This window comes from Saccopteryx leptura, chromosome 6 (assembly GCF_036850995.1).
Source record: "Saccopteryx leptura isolate mSacLep1 chromosome 6, mSacLep1_pri_phased_curated, whole genome shotgun sequence".
Taxonomy (NCBI): Eukaryota; Metazoa; Chordata; class Mammalia; order Chiroptera; family Emballonuridae; genus Saccopteryx; species Saccopteryx leptura.
Genome location: NC_089508.1, coordinates 50,056,984 through 50,068,387, shown reverse-complemented (window position 1 = coordinate 50,068,387; position 11,404 = coordinate 50,056,984). Strand labels below are relative to the sequence as shown.

General features: G+C 36.3%; 2 pseudogenes; both read left to right on the top strand.

Moving 5' to 3' along the window:
• Window positions 1-1,928: 1,928 nt before the first annotated feature.
• Window positions 1,929-2,266, top strand: LOC136377063 (large ribosomal subunit protein eL33 pseudogene; annotated as a pseudogene).
• An 8,678-nt stretch (window positions 2,267-10,944) lies between these two features.
• On the top strand, window positions 10,945-11,176 carry LOC136377269 (COX assembly mitochondrial protein homolog pseudogene; annotated as a pseudogene).
• The last annotated feature ends 228 nt before the right edge of the window (window positions 11,177-11,404 follow it).

Here is an 11,404-nt window from a genome sequence, read left to right as displayed (position 1 = left end):
AACAAGGTTCAACACTTAGAGGAAGGCAATATAATCTAGAGCCTCATCACTGTAATAACCACTATATTAACTAGCAGACAAAACAATACAAAACAAAACAACCCCACTGGATATGCAAAGAAAAAAAACAACCCAACCAAACCACCACAAGATAAATAGTGAAAGAAACAAATAGAACAAAACAAAAAAGTATATTAACTGGCAGAAAAACCAAACCAAAACAAACAAAACAACTCACTGGACATGCAAAGAAAAAAACATACTCTGAACTAAAACAGTAAAAGAAGCAGCATCAGAGATGATTCATATATTATTGATATTTTTTCAAGACTTTTTATTTATTTATTTACAGAGATAGAGGGAGAGTCAGAGAGAGGGATAGCTAGGGACAGACAGGAACAGAGAGAGATGAGAAGCATCAATCATCAGTTTTTCATTGAGACACCTTAGTTGTTCATTGATTGCTTTCTTATATGTGTCTTGACCGTGGGACTACAGCAGACCGAGTGCAAGTGACCCCTTGCTTAAGCCAGGGGCCTTGGGTCCAAGTTGGTGAGCTTTGCTCAAACCAGATGAACCCGTGCTTAAGCTGGCGACCTCAGGGTCTCGAACCTGGGTCCTCCGCATCCCAGTCTGACACTCTATCCACTGCACCACCACCTGGTCAGGCTGATTCATATATTAGTTATCTGATAAGAACTTCAAAATAACTACAATTAGTATGTTAAAGAAATTGGATGCAAAGATGGAAAAAAATGGATCCAAAGACAGAGTATAATACTTCAGTGGAGAATCTGAGTCTATAAATAGGAATCAAATGGACATTCTAGTAATGTACGTTGAAATTATCTGCACTTAAGAACTATTTGAATGGTTACAGCACCAGTCTAGACTCAAAGTTAATCATAGAAAATATTTAAACTGAACACAGAAGAAAAATAATAATAAAAAAGATGAGATATGGGGCATAGGCAAAAAGTCCAATATACTTAATTTGAGTCTTAGAAGGAGAGGAGAGAGAAGCATCAGTAATATTTAAAGAATGATGACTCAGAATTTTTCCTAACAAATGATAAAGCTCACAGATTCAAAAATCATTGCAAACACCAAGCAGGGAAAGAGAAAACCACACCTAAGCAAACTATGGTCAAACTTCTGAAAACTTGGGGGGAAAAAAGAATATCACTACAGTAGCCAGAAGAAAAGATACAATATCTCCTGAAAAACAACACCAAAGATACTAGTTGATATTGAAACAAAAATTTATGGAAACTAGAAGGCAATAGAGTAACATCTTTTTAATCAGTTGAGAGAAAAGAAAAAAACCCTACCAACCTAGATTTTCATACCTTCCCTCCCAGGGAATTAAAAAAAATCTCAGACAAATAAGTTGCAAAATTGCATCCCTAGCAGGCTAATATAATAAACCCAAAGGACTTTATTTAAGTTGAAGGTAAATAATCCCACATCATCATACTAAGTAAATATAAGAAACTCTTATAACACATATTTGTGGGGTTTATACATAGGTAGGCGATAAAATATATAAAATCAATAAAGATGTGTATGGGGTAAATAGAGACAAATTGTTGTGAGATTCTTACATTATTTGTGACAATTAGGTGTACACTGTAATAAGAATACATTTTTTAAATTCTAGGATTAACTACTAAAAGACTAAAAGTAAAAGGGAAACAAAAAGATAAAATGGAATATTAAAATGGAATATCAAGAGAGGAAGAAGACAACACATGGGGAAAATAGAAAACAAATAGCAAGGTAGTAGACTTAACTGCAACTTAATTATTCCACAATTAGAGTGAATCTAAAAGAACAAAACTCCCAATTAAAAAACAGATTCTTTCCACCATTTTGGAGCCTATGGAGTTTTGCTGGGAACAGGACATCTAAAATGACAAATACATATATCTGGAAGGCTGTGGTCCAAGGCACTTTTGCTGGCTATCCATAGGGTCTCTGGAACCAGAGAGAACACATAGCTCTTCTTAAAATGGAATGTGTATATGCTCAAGATGAAACTGAATTTTATTTAGGCAAGAGATGTGCTTATGTGCACAAAGCAAAGGACAACACACTGACTCCTGGTGGCAAATCAAACAAAGCCAGTGTCATCTGTGGAAAGATAATTCATGCTCATGGGAACAGTGGCATGGCTTGTGCCAAATTCTAAAGCAACCTTACTGCTAGGGCCATTGGACAGAGACACCATGTAATACTGTACCTCTAAAGGATTTAAACTCATTGAAAAGTAAATAAATAAAGGTGGATTTGTTCTCATGATACAATATAGGATATTAGAAGATTTTTTAAAAGATCCAATTATATGCTACTTACAAGAGATACATCAAAATACAATAAATATGAAAACAGAATGGTTTAGTGGAAAGGATGGATCAAATATGTCATTTAGACACCTAACCAATGAAAGCAAATATATATATATATATAATTATATTCATATCAAAGAAAGTAAGTACTTTACAGCAAGAAGCAATTACGTGAAATAAAGAGGGAAATTTCATTGTTAAAGGAGTTAATTCAACAAAAAGCAACATTGCAAAATTAATATGCACCTAAGGACTCATGTCTAAAATACAATCATATCTGGAGAATTCAACACAGCTTTGCCAGTTACTTATACAACAATCAAAAAATTAAAATATAGACTATCTAAATAACACTACCCAGCCAATGTTATCCAATCAGTATTTATAATGTACTATGCCCCAAAGTATAGAATACACATTCTTTTCAAGTATACATTATTTATCAAAACACGCTTTAGTCCATAAAGCAAGTTTCAACAAATTTCAAAAGTCAAAAATTATATACTGTGTTATTTCTGACCACCAGAATTAAATTAGTTCTTAGTACCAGAACTATAACTTTAAAATCTCAAAGTATTTAGAAATTAAGGAACACACTTCAAAAATAAACTATGGGTCAAAGAGATAAGTACAATGGAAATTATAAAATATTCTGAGCTGACTATAAAAAAAATGCAACCTACCAAAATTTGTGAATTGTAGCTAAAGCAGTGTTCAGAAATAAATTTATAGATCTAAATGTACATATTAGAAGAATGGTTGTAAATCAATAACCTAAGCTTCTAATGCAGGAAGTTAGAAAAAGAACCTCAAAGAAAATCCAAAGGAAACGAAGGAAAAAAATAATAAAAATAAGAGCAGAAATCAGTAAAATAGAATATACACAGTGAAGTATATCCACATAGCCAAATATTGTTTATTGAAATTAATAAACTTGAAAAAACCCTAGCAAAATTGAATAAGAAAACAGAAAATGTAAAATACCAATATAAAGAATGAGATATTAATAGTTTTATGCCAAAAAGTATGAGTATCTACATAAATAGACAAATTCCTTGAAAAATAAAATTTACCAAAATATAATCAAGAAGAAATAGAAATTCTGAACAGTTCTATATGTATTAAACAAATTAAAACTCTTATAACAAACATTCCACAAAGTAAATGCCAAGCACAGAGGGCTTCACTGGAATTCACTAGAATTATATGTTATATATTTAATGAAGAGATATTAATTTTACAAAAATTATTTCAGTGAATAGAGGATATGAAGTCAGCATAAGCTGGATATAAAACCTGACAAGGAAATTACAAAAAAAGGAAAATCACATACCAATATCTTTCATAAAAGGCACAATATTTCTAAACAAAATTTGCAAATGAGATATTATATATTCCAGGGTATAAGGGGCAGTTTAACATTAGAAAATCAATTAATGAAATTTGCCACAATAATGAAGTAAAGGTGAAAACCCATATCCTCTTAGTAGATTCAGAAAAAAAACATTGATAAATGTGAACACAAGTTCACAATTAAAACATCTCAAGCTGGGGTTTCAGGGAACTTCCTCAGTCTGATAACGGGTACCTAAGAAAATTTCACAGGTAACATTATATGATTATGGTAAAATATTGAAAAATATTACCCTTAAATCAGGAAAAGGTGATAATCTTTACTATCACGTCTATTTGACATTGTACTGGAAGTCCTAGCCAATGTAATAGGACAAGAGACAGAAATAAGTATACAGATTGGAAAAGATTGAAGTAAACAGTCATCACTACAGAAAACATGATTCTTTACAGTGAAAAAAAATTTAAGCTATGAAAAAAAGTAGTAAGACTGAAATGTGAATTAAAAACACTGTATGATAAAAGTTCAATACACAAAAATCAGTTGTATATGTATATGTATATGCTGTGAACAATTAAAAATGAACTTAAAAAATACCACTTTCAATGGTATTCAAAAACAATATTTGGGAATAAATTTGATAAATGATCTATAATATCTTAAAACATCCAACTATAAATCATTGTGATAAGCAATGTGTGAAAATAAATGGGTTATACATAATGTCCAAGGATCAGAAAACTTGATATTATTGAGAGGGCAATTTTCTTCAATTTGACCTATAGATTCAACATAATGCTAATCAAAATTCCACACACCATTTTTGTAGCTAATTAACAAGTTGATTCTAAAATTTATACAAAAACCCAAAGAACCTAGCAAAAATAATCTTGAAAAAGAACAAAGGTAGACATCCTACAGCAATAAAGTACAATGGGGTGGGGGATGGTTGTATTGGTATATTGTTAGACTATGGATCAATGGAATAGGACAGAAAGTGCAGAAATAAGTTCACACATAAATGACGACTGCTTTTTAACAAAATATACAAGGTCAATTTTTAGGAAATGAAGATCACAACTAGATATCTGTATGAAAAAAATAACTTTGGTCTTTGTTTCACAGTATACAAAAAAAACTTAATTAGAGATGCAGCAGAGACCTAGACATAAAATTTAAATCTTTAAAGCTTTTAAAAGAAAACAGGAAAACATCTCCATGAATTTCAGGTAGGCAAATATTTCATATGGGGAACAAAAAAACCACTAGCCATAAAATTAAATTTTTATTGTTTTTTTTTAAGCTTTTATTTATTGATTTTAGAGAGAGGAGACAGAGAGAGAAAGGTGGGGTAGGAGCAGGAAGCATCAACTCTTGTACGTGCTTTGACCCAGCAAGCCTGAGGTTTCGAACCAGTGAGCTCAGCATTCCAGGTTGATGCTTTGGATCCAGTGCGCCACCACAGGTCAGGTTTTTTATTGATTTTTTTTTTTTTTTTTTTTTTTTTTTTAGAGAAAGAGTAAGGAAGAGAGAGAGAGATCAGTTTGTTGTTCCAGTTAGTTATGCATTCATTGGTTGATTCTTTTATGTGCTTTGACCGGGAACAAACCCACAACCTTGGTATATGGAATCAATGCTCTAACCAACTGAGCTATCTGTCCAGGGCTAGCCAAAAATTTAAAACTCATAAATTCTTCATAAAAAGTAAAAATTTCTGATTATCCACACTGTTATGAAAATAAAAAGAAAAGCCATTGAGTGCTGGATACATTTCTCAATACATACATTTATGAAGGACTTGGATCCAGAATATATGAAGAACACAAATCAATGAGGAAAAGAAAAACAACATTATAAATGGTCACAAACTTCAAATAGACACTTGACAAAAGAAGATGTACAAATGGCCAAAAAGTACATAAAAGAAGCTCTGTGCCGTTAGTCATCAGAGATACCTGAATTAAAAACATGAGATACAGGCCCTGGCCGGTTGGCTCAGCGGTAGAGCGTCGGCCTAGCGTGCGGAGGACCCGGGTTCGATTCCCGGCCAGGGCACACAGGAGAAGCGCCCATTTGCTTCTCCACCCCTCCGCCGCACTTTCCTCTCTGTCTCTCTCTTCCCCTCCCGCAGCCAAGGCTCCATTGGAGCAAAGATGGCCCGGGCGCTGGGGATGGCTCCTCGGCCTCTGCCCCAGGCGCTAGAGTGGCTCTGGTCGCAATATGGCGACGCCCAGGATGGGCAGAGCATCGCCCCTTGGTGGGCAGAGCACCGCCCCATGGTGGGCGTGCCGGGTGGATCCCGGTCGGGCGCATGCGGGAGTCTGTCTGACTGTGTCTCTCCCTGTTTCCAGCTTCAGAAAAATGAAAAAAAAAAAAAAAAAAAAAAACATGAGATACAGTGTCATACCCTTTAGAATACCTAAATTTTAAAGGAATGATAGTAGTTCCACACCTTTCCTTTTTCCTTTTCTTCTTCCCTTCCATTCCCTTCCCAGAAGATTCAGTCCTAGGGCCACTATGCGGAGCAGAGCAAGGTAGGTGCCACATGATGGAGATTTGGATTAGAACTGTGTATCAAAGCTCTAGCAGGGTGATAGGGGCAACCATGTTCAGGGACAGTCAAAAATGGCATATCGAAGCATAAGCTGGGTGAGACCAGTGCTCACACAGAGAGAAGCATGGTGTTAGATATCTGAGCCTGAACAGAACGAGCAGAGAGTCCATACCGGAGGTAGCCCAACATGAGTTAGGGTCTGAGTTGAAGGAGAGGAATATCTATATGAGGGTGGCCCAGTACAGAGATTTGGAGCCAGAGTGAACTGAGGAGGGCATCCCCTTAGACAGGAGGTCCAAAGTAAGACTTCAGAACTTTGCATGGAAAGGATAGTGTCTTGATAGAGGAGGGATCTGGAGTAGAGTGTCAGAGAGTAAGCATAGTGAGGAGGGTGACCACCTTGGGGGAGGGGATGGCGGTGGACACGGGATACTACATACATTCAGCAATTGAACAAATAAGTAAATGTAATAAGGATAACATGGCAGAGAAAGGAGCTAAAAATATGGAAAGGGGAAAAACTAAAGTGAACCTATGAGTTGGATTGGAATTGGAAGTATTGGTGTAGATTTACGGTTTTCAAAATATGTAGAGATGTATAGAAATAAACATAAAATATATGTTCCTGGTGTGTGTGTGTGTTTGTGTGTATCCATATATTTCCTAGTTCTCTCCTGGGAGATGCACTGGAAGTGGTGATATGTCAATAATATGAGCACACTGTGTACATAAAGCTGGGATTCTAAACATCATTTTCAAAAACATATAATTTTAAAAGATATGTTTTTTTCTTAAGTGAAAAGTGGGGAGGCAGTGAGATAGACTCCTGCATGCATTCTGACCAGGACCCACCCAGCAAGCCCACTGAGGGGAAATGCTCTGCCCATCTGGGGCAGCTGCTCTGTTGCTTGGCAACTGAACTATTTCAGCACCTGAGGTAAAGCCATGTAGCCATCCTCAGCACTTGGGACTAATTTGCTCAAACCATTTGATCCCTTGGGAGGTTGAGGGAAGAGAGAGGAGAAAGAGAAGAGGGAAGGATGGAGAAGCAGATGGTTGCTTCTTCTGTATGCCTGACTGGGAATTAAACCTGGGACTTTCACACACCGGGCCAATGCTCTACCTCTGAGCAAACCAACCAGGGTCTAAAAAGATATTTTTAAATTACCGTTTACATTCAGTATTATTTTGTATTTGTTTCAGGTAGACAACATAGTGGTTAGACAATCATATACTTTACAAGGTGTTCCCTGATATTTCTAGTACCCACCTGATACCATACATAGTTATTACAGTATTATTAACTATATTCTCTATGCTGTACTTTACATCCCCATGACTATTCTGTAACTACCAAACTGTACTTCTCAATCCCTTCACCTTTTTCACCCTGTCCTCTCCCCTCTGTCAATCATCAATCTGTTCTCTGTAGCTGTGAGTCTGTTTCTGTTTTGTTTGTTCATTTATATTGTTCTTTAGATTCCAGATATAAGTGAAATCAATTAGTATTTGTCTTTCTCTGGCTGACTTATTTCACTTAGCATAATACCCTCTAGGTCAGTGGTAGTCAACCTGGTCCCTACTGCCCACTAGTGGACATTCCAGCTTTCATGGTGGACGGTAGCGGAGCAACCAAAGTATAAATAAAAAGATAGATTTAACTATAGTAAGTTGTTTTAGAAAGATTTATTCTGCCAAACTTAGCGAAAATCTGACATAAAGTACTTGGTAAGTAATTATTATTATATACTTTAACTTGCTGTAACTCTGCTTTATAAATTTTATAAAGTAAAGTTACTTCCCTACTTTATAAATCACCATTACTGTGGAACCGGGGGGCGGTTAGAAAATTTTACTACTAACAGAGATACAGAAGTGGACAGTAGGTATAAAAAGGTTGAATACTCCTGCTCTAGGTCCATCCATGCTATTGCAAATGGTAAGATTTTGTGCCTTTTTATGGCCAAGTAATATTCCATTGTATATATGTACCACTGCTTTTTTTATCTACTGTCTATTTTTAGGCACTTTGGTTGCTTCCATAGGTTGGCTATTGTAAATAATGCTACAATGAACATAGGGGTGCATATATTCTTTTAAATTAATGTTTTAGGTTTCTTCAAATATATACCCAGAAACGGAACTACTAGGTCATAAGGCAGTTCAATTTTTAATTTTTGAGGAACCTCCATACTGTTTTCCATAGTGGGTGCACCAATTTGCATTTCCACCAAAAGTGCATAATGGTTTCCTTGCCAACCATTGTTTGTTAATTTATTGATGATAGCCATTCTGACAGGTATGAGGTGATATCTCATTGTGGTTTTAATTGGCAGTTCTCTGATGATTAGTGACTTCGAGTATCTTTTCATATGTCTATTGGTCATCTGTCTGTCCTCTTTGGAGAAGTGTCTATTTAGGTCCTTTGCCCATTTTTAAATTGATTTGTTTGTTCTTTATAAATTTTGGATATTAACCCTTTATCAGATGTACCATTGGTGAATATGTTCTCCCACTCAGTACGTTGTCCTTTTATTTTATTAATAGTTAAATACCATTCTTCATTAAATGTACAAACAAACAAACAACAAAGCCTCCTTGAAGAAATCGCTAGTTCTAGGGCTGGGCAGGAAAAGTACAAGGTGTTCCTGGATATTTTTATGGGAGAAAGCAAAGAATTGTTCCAAGAATGTTTAGGACATGTCAAAGAACACAAAAGCCAGCTTGAGGGTCAAATCTGATACGATCTATCAAAATAAATAATAATAGTAATAGATTATTGCCCACTGAATAACAAGGGAAACCATGAATTCATACAGATATCAATTCATTCATAAATTAAAAGTTTTATGGGAGATGGGACATAATGTTGACAACGTAGTCTAAAATGAAAACAGAAAAAATGTTCTGTGTACTGTACTTTTGTGACTGTGTCAAATTATTAAAACCTGTTTAAATTATGATATCACACACACAAAAGATAATACCAAGTGTTAGTGAAGCTGTGGAGCAGCTGTACCATAATGTTGGGTGGGTAAACGGTAAACCACTTTGAAAAAATGTGTGTCTGTTTCTTATAAAATTAGTTATACTTATCCTATGACCGAACAATTCCACTCCTAGAACTGTCCACAAAAAGGATTGTACCAGAATATTCTTAGCAGATTTATTTGACATAGCCCCAAACTAGAAAGAACCCAAATGTGCATCAATAAGTGAATGGATAACCTGACCAGGTGGTGGCGCTGTGGATAGAGCGTCAGACTGGGAAACAGAGAAGCTAGGTTCAAAAACCCGAGGTCAGCAGCTTGAGCATGAGCTCATCTGGTTTGAGCACACCAGGTTGAACCCAAGGTCTGTGGCTTGAACAAGGAGTCACTCGGTCTGCTGTAGCCCCCCCCCCCTGTCGAGGTACATATGAGAAAGCAATCAATGAGCAACTAAGGTGCTGCAATGAAGAATTGAAGCTTCTCATCTCTCTCCCTTCCTGTCTGTCTGTCCCTATCTGTCCCTCTCTCTGTCTCTCTCTCTGTCACAAAAAAAAAAGTGAGTGGATAAATTGTGGTTCATCCACAAAATGGAATACTATTCAGCAGTAAATAGGAACAAACTGCTAATACACAGAACAATATGAATGAATCTCAAAAGAGTTATATTGAGTGAAAGAAACTAGATACAGATGATTTAATGTTTATGATTCCATTTATATTTCTAAAGCAGTCAAATCTGCATTATAGAGATTGATTTAGAACAGTTCTTGCTTCAGGGGAAATGGAGATTGACTGGAAAGGGTGAGAGGGAACTTTCTGGGTGCAGAAATGTTTTATATCTTGATTGGGTGGTGGTTATATGTGTGTACATATTTGTTAAAATTCATCACACAATACGCTTAGAATCTATGCATATTATTTCCAGGGGTCCCCAGACTTTTTACACAGGGGGCCAGTTCACTGTCCCTCAGACCGATGGAGGGCCGCCACATACAGTGCTCCTCTCACTGACCACCAATGAAAGAGATGCCCCTTCCGTAAGTGTGGCAGGGGGTCATATAAGTGGCCTCAGGGGGCCATAGTTTGGAGACACCTGAATTTTATGCAAACTATGCCTCAATTAAAAAAACTAATTCACTAAATCATCAGCAGTGGTTTTCTTTAGGCAGTAAATTCTTTCACTTTCCAAATATTATGTATTTTTTAGGTGTTTGAACTTCTTTCACAAACATGTCTTAATTATTAAAGAGAGTCACATTTAGCTCTCTGTCAACAAGATGGTGCTTGACCCAGCATCTCAGACATGTCAAAAATGACTTTTTTTAAGTGAGAGGAGGGGAGATAGTGAGACAGACTCTTGCATGTGCCAGGACTGGGATCCACCTGGCAACCCCTGTCTGAGGCCAGTGCTCTGCCCATCTGGGGCCCATGCTCCAATCAACTGAGCTATTTTTAGCACCTGAGGCTGACTCTGGTACCAACCTAGATATCCTCAGCGCCCCAGGCCAATGCTTGAACCAATGGAGCCACTCGCTGTGGGAGAGGAAGAGGCAGAAAAAGGGGAGGGAGAGAAGCAGATGGTTGCTTCCCCTGTGTGCCCTGAATGGAGTTGAACCCAGGATATCCATAGATTGGGCCAATGCTCTATCCACTGAGAAGCCGACCAGCACTGAAAAGGAGGTTTTGATTCTTAAAATAATGTGAGAAAAAGCCTGAGATAGATGTTCTGAACAAATTTAAGATTTTACCAGATGTTGCCAGGAGTCAGGAATCCTTATGGTAGTAAAATGCTAGAAAGAGAATCCTGCATTGAAAGAGTGATTAATGGCTTACTATAATGATCCTGCCTTTTATGAGGAATGTAAAAAGGAAAAGAAAAACTGGAATTCCTACCGAAAAAAGGCTATAGAAGCCTTTAACAAGCGTGTAGGAACATATTCAAATGATACTCAGAAACTCTACTCACGGAAATCACAATTACCTAAAATAATAAACTGAAGGAAGTATGTTTGCTTTATCCTAAATTAGAGAAATTTAATTTTATCTGAAATAAAGATTTTTAAAAAATTAAAGTAAAATAAGGTAAAAAGAAGAGCCACATTTAGTATTTAAATATGATTACATTATGATAGGGTTTGTCCAAAGGGTACAACTAGTT